At 36.4% G+C, this 12,198-nt stretch overlaps 1 protein-coding gene across 6 annotated transcripts in view; it reads left to right on the top strand.

Moving 5' to 3' along the window:
* CDK14 (cyclin dependent kinase 14) overlaps positions 1–12,198 on the top strand; it is a 582,313-nt gene that overhangs the window by 134,097 nt on the left and 436,018 nt on the right. Inside the window, exons 1-2 of one of the 6 annotated variants that reach the window (XM_032875546.1) lie at positions 9,086–9,091; positions 10,885–10,890. The exons of the other annotated variants lie outside the window; for them this stretch is intronic. The gene's annotated coding sequence lies outside the window, so the exon portion shown is untranslated. Of the gene's footprint in view, positions 1–9,085; positions 9,092–10,884; positions 10,891–12,198 lie in introns of those variants that run through there. 6 annotated transcript variants of the gene reach the window in all.

The following is a 12,198-nucleotide window of genomic DNA, read 5'->3' as shown; positions in this document are numbered from 1 at the left end:
TTTTAATGTATTGTTGAATCCTATCAGCTAGTATTTTGGTGAGAATTTTCGCATCTGTGTTCATTAAGGATGTTGGTCTGTAATTCTTTTTTGATGGGATCCTTGTCTGGTTTTGGGATCAAAGTGATGCTGGCCTCATAAAATGAGTTTGGAAGTTTTCCTTCCATTTCTATTTTTTGGAACAGTTTCAGGAGAATAGGAATTAGTTCTTCTTTAAATGTTTGGTAGAATTCCCCTGGAAAGCCATCTGGCCCTGGGCTTTTGTTTTTTGGACATTTTTGATGACTGTTTCAATCTCCTTACTGGTTATGGGTCTGTTCAGGTTTTCTACTTCTTCCTGGTTCAGTTGTGGTAGCTTATATGTCTCTAGGAATGCATCTATTTCTTCCAGATTATCAAATTTGTTTGCGTAGAGTTGCTCATAGTATGTTCTTATAATTGTTTGTATTTCTTTGGTGTTCGTTGTGATCTCTCCTCTTTCATTCATGATTTTATTTATTTGGGTCCTTTCTCTTTTCTTTTTGATAAGTCTGGCCAGGGGTTTATCAATCTTATTAATTCTTTCAAAGAACCAGCTCCTAGTTTCATTGATTTGTACTATTGTTTTTTTGGTTTCTATTTCATTGATTTCTGCTCTGATCTTTATGATTTCTCTTCTCATGCTGGTTTTAGGCTTTCTTTCTTTTTCTTTCTCCAGCTCCTTTAGGTGTAGGGTTAGGTTGTGTACCTGAGATCTTTCTTGTTTCTTGAGAAAGGCTTGTACCGCTACATATTTTCCTCTCAGGACTGCCTTTGCTGTGTCCCACAGATTTTGAACCGTTGTGTTTTCATTATCATTTGTTTCCATGAATTTTTTCAATTCTTCTTTAATTTCCTGGTTGACCCATTCATTCTTTAGAAGGATGCTATTTAGTCTCCATGTATTTGGGTTCTTTCCAAATTTCCTCTTGTGATTGAGTTCTAGTTTCAGAGCATTGTGGTCTGAAAATATGCAGGGAATGATCTCAATCTTTTGATACCGGTTGAGACCTGATTTATGACCCAGGATGTGGATCAGTGGACCATTTCTGTGTCTTCTTAAGAAAAGTGTTTATTCAGGTCTTCTACCCATTTTTTTATTCAGATTTTTAAAAAAATATTGTGTTGTATGAGTTCTATAAAGATATATTTTAGATTGAACCCCATATTGGATATACCACTTTCAAATATCTTCTCCCATTTAGTAGGTTGCCTTTTTGTTTGTTGATGGTTTCCTTCACTGTGCAGTAGCTTTTAGTTTGATATAGTCCCATTTGTTTCACTTTTGTTCTTGCCTATTGAAATAGATCTGTTGCATTAACAAAACAAAGGATAAAATGTCGGATCTTCTCAGTAGCTGCAGGAAAAGCATTTGACAAAATTCCACACCCACTTAAGATTAAAAACTCTCAACAAAGTAGGCATACAGGGAATGTACCTCAACAGAATAAAAGCCATACATGACAGACCGAAGCTAACATCATACTCAATGGTGAACAGCTGAAAGCTTTTCCTTTAAGATCAGAAGCAAGACAAGGATGCCCACTCTTGCCACTTTTATTTAACATAGTATTGGAAGTCCTGGCTATAGCAGTTAGGCAAGAAAAGGAAATAAAATGCATTCAAATTGGAAAGGAAGAAGAAAAACTGCCACTGTTTGCAGATGACATGATACTACTCATAGAAAATCTTAAACCCTCCCCCCAAAATCTATTAGAACTAATAAATGAATTTATTAAATTTGCAGGATACAAAATCAATATACAGAAATGTGTTGTTTTTCTATACACTATTAACTATTAGAGAATTTAAGAAAACAGTTCCATTTATATTTGCATTAAAAAGGAATAAATTTAGCCAAGGAGGTGTGAAAGACCTATAGTCTAACAACAAGACATTAATGAAAGAAATTGAAGATGACACAAATAAGGAAAACAAGCACAGATATGATTATTGCAAATTATATTACTGTACTTATATTCATCCTATTTAAAACACCAACATTGTGGGTTTAATGAAGTTTATTATTATTTCTGTGTGTCTTTTTATACCTTCCTAGGGTTATAGAGCTACTTAATTAAATTATTTGCAGGGGTTTCAGTGATACTTTTTCAATCTTCTTGGCATAGTGTAATCTTTACAGATCCACAGACAAACCAGTGCCTATCAGAACAGCTGGGTTTATAGGACCTGAGTTGTTGACTGTTGGGGTCTTGGTTGCTTTTTCCACAGTGATTCAGATCTGTGTTACTGGTTAGCAGTCATTTGGGTTCTTTTTTTTTTTTTTTTTTTTTTTTTTTTTAAGGGTTAAATTTCACTTAGTTATTAAAATTTAACTCATTTCCAAAAAATGCCTCCTGCCTTGGTTTCACAGATGTTTCCTTTGTAATCTGGTGTCTCTCTGCCAGGTATGTTCTTTGTAAATATTGCTTAGGCAACATCACATGCTCTTCTGTCTGTTACTGTGTTATATTGACCTGCCCTGGTATTAGAGTGTACCCTTGTTGCTCCCCTTCCTACACTAGTGCTCCTTAGGCTCTCTTCAGGCCCTGACCAGTCATTCCTGCTTTGGGTACAGTTCCTCCTTTTTCTCGCAGTAGTTGCCTGCCTTCCTCCTTACTCTCTGCAGTTAGTTCCATGGATTAAAACCAACCATATCCTATTATGTTCATGCTTCTTTTATTTCATAACTGCCTTTTGCCCTTTATAAAAACTTTCTCTTTTGAAATCATAATGGTCTTTCCCTAACTCAACTTGTTCCATTTAAGCATGATTTTATTTTCCTTGTGATGCCCAAATACATAATCACCGTTTGGCTATTAGGAATCCCTATAGGCAGACTCCTTTGTCCATTTTAGCATTGTCCCCCGACATTTTTGAAAGGGTCTTAGTTTTCTGGTAACAGCTGGATGTTTCACAGCTGTTTTGTGTTTCCTGCCCTGTGAACTGGAATTGGATTACCTTTCAAGGATTCCTCTTTTTTCATAGTGGAGAATTGGAACATAGACCAAAATCTGGGCTCTAGAGGTACACATGAAAGTTAGTAATGCATCAAAGAGCTACTGTTTGGTGGTTGGAAAAATCTGCCTTTTGAGGTTATGGGTTCCCATTGATTTTTTTCCCAGTTTGACATACCATGCTTTGGTCCTTTAGTTTTGTTAAAGTATAGATTTTGTGTGTCTTTAAGACTTTTATGTGTCTTCAAGCATTTTGTTGTGGGAAGAAAGAGATTCTCTTTGGGTAGGGGGAATGTTTATTTAGGTTGCTGACAGGCTGTAGAAGGATCAGATGACGACTTAGGCACCAGGGAGTAGCACCAGTGGATAACCTGACTTCTAGAACCCTCTTTCCCTGCTAGGACTCCAGTGTGCTCACTCTTCTCTTTGTGTACCCTGGGTTCTTCAATAATTTTATTCTTCAAGCTGCCAAAAATTGTGGCTTTCTCTGGGGAAGGAGTGCTGTTCTTCCTTCATCTGGCGTGCATCTCTCTCTGGACCCAACCCTTCCGACTTCTCTTTGAGGTCTGCAAGGTGAGTTGCTTGACAAGCTCATGAGATCAACAAGGCTGGTGCCCTATATCTTTATGAAGGGCCTGGATGCTTTCTTTTGTTCTGCTTCTGGTTAACAGAGCTGGATAGATCACGTTTAAGATGTTTGTCCCAAATAACGGAAACTTGAAACTTTTCCAGAACAGTCATTCTGTCCTATGTGGAAAATTCAAAGATAGATTACTTTCCTGGATGAAGATACATGTACAAAGCTGGTGCTGATAATGGTGTTATTCACATAAGCCCAGGCAATGTGGAAACCAGCATTAATTGTGTATAACCTGAATTATGTAGAGACCCTGTTTGTGAGCTTAAAATGCTAATGGAGAAAACTCTCTATATGTGATCATTTATTGATAATGGCCATAAGAATCATCACTGACTTTTGCCTGGATCTGATACAGTCTATCAAACTCAGAAAATGGTATCTGCGACACATTCCTAAGATTAGACATTCTGCTCAGATGTCAAAGCACTGCAAGCAATTTTAGTTAAGCAAGTGTATTAGTTTTCTATTGCTGTGTAACTTATCACCACAAACGTACTAGCTTCTTAGCTCTGTTTCTGTAGACATCCAGGTGCAGCAGGGCTGGTTTCTCTGCCCTCAGGCTCTCTTGAAATCAAGATGTTGGGCATGGTTGTGGTTCATACCTGGGGCTCAGGATCCTTTTAAGCAGCTCGCTGGTTATTGGCAGAAATAATTTGCTTGTGGTTGCAACAGGATCATTGTACCCATTTGCCTGCTAGCTGTCAGCCAGTGAGCCCCCTCAGCTCACCCCGTGCTGTGCCATGTGACCCCCATTTCAGTTCAAAGCATAACGTGTTTGTTTTCTTCCAGGCTACCCAGATCACATCTCTCCTTTTTTCCTACAACTAGCTGAAGGAAGCTCTCTGCTTTTCAGGAGCTTGCCTTGATGAGGTCAGGCCCGCTCAGGATAATCTCCATTTTTGCCACATCACAGAATACAATCATAGGAATGATAGCTTGTTGTATTCACTCTCAAAGGGGAGAGGATTATTGAAAGGTGAGAGACATAGCGTTGGGGTATAGTCGTGAGCTCTCTGCCTTCCAAAGGTGGGGGACATGAGGTGTCATTTTAGAATTCTGCCTATCACAAGGAGCTTGTCCTTAAAAAAAATTGTTGATAGCATTTTATGCATAAATTTGTATATTTATTATTTTTGTGTCAAGACTGCTGTCTTTTTGACAATAGCTTTCGGATGAGAATTGTTTCATAGCGTCAGTCCTATTAGCAACAGCAAGAAGACTACCTATTTGAATGAACTTTCTCACATGTGATCTTTTAATTTGACAGAACCTTACTGAGCTTTCTGGTGGGCCAGGCACTGTGTGAGGCACTGTGGGAAGAGGGCACAGTAATACAGACAACCTTCTTGCCTGCATGGAACTGGATAAGAAGATTCTGAGTCCCAGATGTGCTCTGTTTCTGGGGTACCTGGAAAGAATGGGACTCTGCAAACCATTGTGGGATATGGATACATTGTAAAAGTATCATAGGAAGTAGGAACTAACTAGCAAGAAATATGTGGTGAATGTAACAAGGAAAATCACAACCATAGGCATGTTTCCATACAAGTATACTATTTTAAGGAAGTTTACTTTATGTTAATGATAATTTTCTGCTTGTATTTTGTTGTTTGTTGGTAGAAGGCAAAAACGATAGATTTTTGAAGTGCTTAAGAATGTTTATGGGAAATACTTAAAGTTTAGGAAATTTTGTTGAAATATTCTTTCCCATCAAAATTAGGAAAAGGCTGCCACTCTTCTGTCTTCATGTTAGAACACTTTAGAGAAGCTGGTTTTCCACAGTGCATAGTTCACACTGATTTTTGTAATTATCAAGTGTGCCATAGACAGGTCTATGAAATGAGAGGCCACCTGACTGGACATAAAAATGTAGGTCCCTTAATATAAAGCTTGAGGAAATATGTAAGGCCTTACTTGGCAGTATATACCATAATAATATCTCTTGTTTAAATTATATATATCAGAGAATTTATCCAAATTTCCAGTTAGAGTACATCTTTCTCCTCAACTTAACAGAAAACCTTGTGAGTCCTATTTTTTTGTCAGAACTGTTAGCACAAAGAATGGCAAATGAAAGGTTTATATGAGTTTATGTGATTCTAGGAACTCGTTAAGTATTAAGTTCATTCTTTCAGCTTTGATGGTGTCCTTACAGCTAGCTCTTCTTTCCTCTGCTGTCATGTTGAAGTGACATTTGTCATTTAGCCCTTGCTAATATATTTTGCTGTAGCTGTGTTGGTGTATATGTGTTACAAGTTTATACTGTGTAGTTATACTTTCCTCATTAAAGTTTTTTTTTTACAGGGGCGCCTGGGTGGCTCAGTGAGTTAAAGCCTCTGCCTTCGGCTCAGGTCATGATCTCAGGGTTTTGGGATCGAGCCCCGCATTGGGCTCTCTGCTCAGCGGGGAGCCTGCTTCCTCCTCTCTCTCTGCCTGCCTCTCTGCCTCCTTGTGATTTCTGTCTGTCAAATAAATAAATAAATCTTTAAAGTTTTTTACGTAATAATAGAAAACCCAATGTTCTTTTTATTTTATTTTTATTTTTTTTATTAACATACAGTGTATTATCTGCTTCAGGGGTAAAGGTCTGTGAATCATCAGTCTTAGACAATTCACAGCACTCACCATAACACATACCCTCCCCAGTGTCCATAACCCAACCACCCTATCCCTCCCCCACAAACCCCAATAACCCTCAGTTAGTTTCATGAGATTAAAAGTCTTATATGGTTTTTCTCCCTCCCTGGTCCCATCTTGTTTCATTTTTTCCCTCCCTACCCCCATGACGCCCTGCCCTGCCTCTCAAATTCCTCATATCAGAGAGATCATATGATTATTCATTGACTTAGTTTGCTTAGCTTAATACCCTCTAGTTCTCTCCATGTCATTGCAAATGGCAAGATTTCGGGGGTTTTTGATGGCTGCGTAGTATTCCATTGTATATATATACACCACATCTTCTTTATCCATTACTCTGTTGATGGACATCTAGGTTCTTTCCATCATTTGGCTATTGCGGACATTGCTGCTATAAACATTCGGGAAACCCAGTATTCTATCTGGTAAAATATATTTTACTAAGAATGTTCAAAGACCTTGAATAAAAAATAGAATATAGGGTTTAATAGCTCCATCTTCTCCTTTGCAAAACTAAGAGACGTTTCTATGGCTCTATGCTTCCTGGTGCTATTTTCAAGGATAGAGTTGCAGTCCAAATATGGTCACCATTTTCCCATTATCCATGTATCAATTCAGTCCACATTTGCATCTTTTCATATTATCATTTTATATACATTTATGGCCTCACTTGATTTATATATGCATATGTAAATCTCCTTTTAAATTAAGAGACTAGTAATATTTTATGGCTGAAACACAGAGATTAGCTTCTTCCCAAAAGTGTCACAGTAAATTGAAAGACCTGTGGTTTTTTTTCTTTTCTTTTTTTCTTTCTTTAGGTTTTACTTTTCTCAGCCACGTTTTATAGTTCCTGTATATAGATCTTGTACATATTTGGTCAGAATTATCACTAAATATTTTATATTATTCAAGGCTCTTCCAAATTGTTTTTTATTGTCTTTATTTATTTTTTGTAAATTTTTTATTTTAAAATTCTAATTGTTGCTAATATCTAGAAATACAAATGTTTTTGTATATTGATCTTATATCTTGTACCCTTGAGAACTTATTTATCAATTCTTTTTTTTTTAAAGATTTTTTTCATTTGACAGAGATCACAAGTAGGCAGAGAGACAGGCAGAGAGAGAAGAGGAGGCAGGCTCCCTGCTGAGCAGAGAGCCCAATGCGGGGCTCGATACCAGGACCCTGGGATCTTGACCTGAGCTGAAGGCAGAGGCTTTAACCCACTGAGCCACCCAGGCGCCCCATATTTATTAATTTTAGTGGGTTTTTTTTCTCTAGATTTCATTGGATTTTCTATGTGGATGATAATATCTTCTGTGAATAAAATCAGCTTTACTTCTTCCTTTCTTTTCTCCTGCCTTGTAGCATTTTCTAGAATTTATAATACAAGGTTAAATCAGTGATTAGAGTGGACATCCCTGATTTGTTCCTGTTCTTAGGAGGAAGGTATTCAGTTTCTCACCACTAACTTTTATGTCACACTGCCTTTTTTTTTTTTTTCAGCTTGAAGAAGTTTTCTTCTATTTTTTTGAAGTTTGTATTTTAATTTCAGTTAGTTAATATATAGTATTATATTAGTTTCAGGTGTACAATACAGTAATTCAGCACTTCCATACATCACCCTGTGCTCATCACAAGTGCACTCCTTAATCCCCATCACCTATTTCACCCACCCCCCCCACCTCCCCTTTGGTAAGCATCAGTTTGTTCTTGAGAGTTAAGAGTCTCTTTCTTGATTTGTCTCTCTCTTATTTTTTTTTTCATTGCTTGTTTATTCCATTTCTTAAATTCCACATATGAGTGAAGTCATACAGTATTTCTCTTTCTCTGACTGACTTACTTCACTCAGTATTATACTCTCTAGTCCTGTCCATGGTGTTGCAAATGACAAGATTTCATTTTTTATGGCTGAATAATATTCCAGTGTATGTATATACCACATCTTCTTTATCCATTTATCTATCAGTGGACACTCAGAGTGCTTCCATTACCATGGCTATTGTAAAGCTGCTATAAACACAGGGATCCATGTATTCCTTTGAGTTAGTGTTTTCATATTCTTTGGGTAAATACCCTGTAATGTGATTGCTGTATCATAAGATATTTCTATTTTTAACTTTTTGAGGAACCTCCGTACTATTTTCCACAGTGGCTTCTCTGATTTACATTCTCACCAACAGTACACAAGTTTTCCTTTTTCTCTACATCCTGGCCAACGCCTGTTGTTTCCTATGTTGTTAATTTTAGCCATTCTGTGTTTCTATTTTTAATTGGTAATGTTTTTATCATAAATGGGTACTGGATTTTGTCAGATGCTTTTTCTGAGTTTATTGAGGTGATCATACGATTAAAAATATCTATGTATTATTTATTGCTGCATAACAGATTATCCCAAATCTTAACATCTTAAAATAGCAAACATGGTTTATCTAATATTTTCTGTGGGTCTAGAATTTAGATACTCCTTAGTTGCGTACCTCTGGCTCAGGATCTCTCTGAAGTTCTGATCAAGCAATAGACCAGAGCTGTAGTTGTACTTGAAAGCACAGATCATGTTGGTGTTTTCAGGCCCCAATCTTTCTGCACATGTGCCTCTTGACAGGGCTGCCTTATGGCATAGCAGTTGGCCTTCCTTAGGACTACGTGATCTAAGAGAGAGGGAAAGAGTACCAATACAGAAGCTATAGTCTTTTTATAATTATTTCTCTGAAGTGATATTCCATGATTTCTGCCATTCTATTTATTGGATACAAGTCAAAAAGTACAGCCCACATTCAAGGTCTGGGGGCTAAGTAAGAGTGTGAATATCTGGAAATGGCCATTGCTGGGAACTGTTTTAGAAACAACGTTCAACCATTATTTATTAAAATAGTAAACTGCACATTTTGTGTGTGTTAGAGCAAGAGTGCTTGTGAATGGGAGTGGGGGGAGCTGGAGAGAGAGAATCTCAAGCAGGTTCCATCCCCAGCGCAGAGCCCAAGGTGGGGCTTGATCTCACAACCCTGAGATATGACCTGAGCTGAAATGAAGAATGAGACGCTTAACCAACTAAGCCACCCAGGCGCCCCTAAAATGGTAACCTACACATTTTTGAATGTTAAGCCTTACTCTCCTTCCTGGGGTTAATTCTACTTTTTCATGATTTATTATCCTTTTTATACTATTGGATTAAGTTTATTAAAAGTGTGCTAAAGATTTCTACATTTATATTCATCAGAACAATCAGTCTGTAATTTTCTTATATTATTTTTGTCTGGTTGTAGGTTTGGAATGATGTTGGTTTCATATAATAAGTTAGGAAGTATTCTTGCCTCATTAATTTTTTTTTTGAAGCATTTCTCTAGAATTGATGTTATTCCTTCCTTAAATGTACAGTTTACTTTGCCAGTAGTGTTGCCTAACCCTTGGTTTTTCTTTGTTGAAAGATATTTGGCTACAAATTTAATTTCCTTAATAGATGTAGATTTATTTAGTTTATCTGTTTCTTCTGGAGTGAGCTTTGGTAGTTTTTGTCCTTTAAGGAATTTGTTTCATCCAAGTTTCTGAATTGATTGGCATAAGGTTGTTCATAATTATATTTAGGTCTGTAGGATATCATGCCTCTCCAATTTTTGATATTGGCAGTATATGTTTTTTTACATTTTGTCCTTATCAGTCTGGCTAGAGGTGTATTTATTTTTTTAAAAAATCTTCTCTGAAAACAAACCAACCAGCTTTTGGTTTCATTGATTTTCTTTATTGCTTTCTATTTTCTATTTTGTGTTCTTACATCTTGGTATTTATTAATTATTTTCTTTCTTCTAGTTATTTTGAATTTTACTTGCTCTTCTTTTTCTCGTATTTTAAGGTATAGTCACATTGCTTGGAGACCTTTCTTCTTTCCTACTATATGCATTTAATATTCTCCAGTTGAAGTACTCCTTTAGCTACATTCTACCATTTTGATATTTTGTGTTATTTTCATTTAGTTCAAGATACTTTCCAATTCTCCTATTGTATTATTTAGTTTCTAGATACTTACTGTCATACTTAAATCTTTTAAATCCCTTCTGGCTCCTTTTTAACATATTAATGGTTTAAAGCAATTTGATTTTGATGTACCTTCATGTTTTTTCTTTGTGTTTCTTATACTGGGGTTTTTTGACTTCTCAGGCCCATGTGTTTATACATTATTGTAATCTACTTGCCTCAGTGATGTGGGTGGTTTCATACCCACATCACATCTATTGCCTCTTACTATCATATCCTTAAAAAGAAAACATAAATCCTTAAAAATATTGAGTGCATCTCATCTTCTTGTGATAAATTGTTAGTTTTTGATCATGGATAGAGAAATGTGCCTTAAATCTTTCCAAGTCTCCTTCAGTAGTATTATGGTTTGCTACAGAGTGTGATGATACCCTTCTCATTTGACTTACTTAAAATTCAACCTGTGCTTTGCAGTTGAGTCATACTTAGGACAGAACTGATGCTTAAGTTTTTTTTTTATTTTTTAAGATTTTATTTATTTATTTCAGAGAAAGAGAGAGATTGAGAGAGGAGGAGCAGGTGGGGCAGAGGGAGTGGGAGAAGCAGACTTCCTGCTGAGCAGGAAGCTGATGCAGGACCCTGGGATCATCACCTGAGCCAAAGGTAGATGTTTAACTGACTGAGACATCCAAGTGCCCCACGGTTTAATTAAACCTTTTTTTGGTTTGTTTAAAAATTTCTGAGGAAGGGCATAATTTAATTATATCTACTTTCCTACTTCAGCAGTTTAAAACAATTTCATTGTCAGACATGTTTATTATACAATTCAAACAATGGGAGGCGTATAAAAAATTAGTAATCTTACCCTTTACCAGTTCAATTCCACATGTCTGGAGGTATCTTATGTTAACAGTTTGGTGTGTTTTCTTCTATTCCTTTCACTGTGCTCACACATACACATACAGATATTTAGGTCTGTGTCTGTCTCTGTGAGTCTGCATGTATATCTGTATCTGTATGCATTCATACACATACATAGATGTATTCCTCATGTGGAATCATCCTGTACGTAACACTCAGATACTTTATATTTTTTATTTTAGCAATATGGGATTTTCTTCTGTTTTCTTGCTTTAAAAAATAAAGATAGGGAAACTTCACAGCAAGAAAAAGAAAACTTTAAAAGCAATTTCAGAATTACCTTTCCTCTAGAGAGAACAGTAAAGTTTACCTAGTTTCACAGACAAGCTAGATGCCATAAAATTATTTAATAAGAACAACAAAGTCTCCAGAGTATAAGAAGAATGAAAGGCTTAAAACATAGACTAGGAAACAATGGGGGCAAAAGTCAGAGACTAAAATAAAATGAGAGACTGGGCAGGCAGGCAAGAGAATGAGGGAAGTTGGGAAGCAAATAGGGGTCTTGTGGATTTTGAAATGAGTGCTACTCAGTGTTTCTCTTTTACAGCATTATTTCTATGCATCCATTAGTTTTGGTATTAGAAAAAATACTGTTTTCAATTTTTCAACATCTCTAACCATTACCTCTTTTATATGCTCAAGTTTTATATTCCAGTTTGGAGATGAACTTAGGATAGAATGGATTTACTTTTGAAATACATGGTGATCTTTTCCTCTAGCTGTGTTCGCTACTTCCATGATGACCTGTTAGTTAAAATGCCCATCTGATTTAGCTCAACTGATTTAAAAAAAAATTACTATTATTAAGGCAAGTTGTCCAACTTCCTAATGATTCAGAATCATTGTGTTTGCAGGCAGGTGGTAAAAATTGGGACAGGGGTCAAGAACCACATTAGGGGACTAGTAGTCTGAACCTTAAGCTTCCGATTTTATGGACAGCATTTTTAGTGTCTCCCTAGAAGCAGAATAATTATGAGGAATTTTTCATATTGGGATTTAAGCTGGTATTGTTTTCAGAGTGTGGACTTTCTGGGTATTTCCTGAAATGGA

Source organism: Lontra canadensis, unplaced genomic scaffold (genome assembly GCF_010015895.1).
Source record: "Lontra canadensis isolate GAN:19392208 unplaced genomic scaffold, GSC_riverotter_1.0 scaffold2, whole genome shotgun sequence".
NCBI classification, from domain to species: Eukaryota; Metazoa; Chordata; class Mammalia; order Carnivora; family Mustelidae; genus Lontra; species Lontra canadensis.
This window is presented reverse-complemented; position numbering and strand designations above follow the sequence as displayed.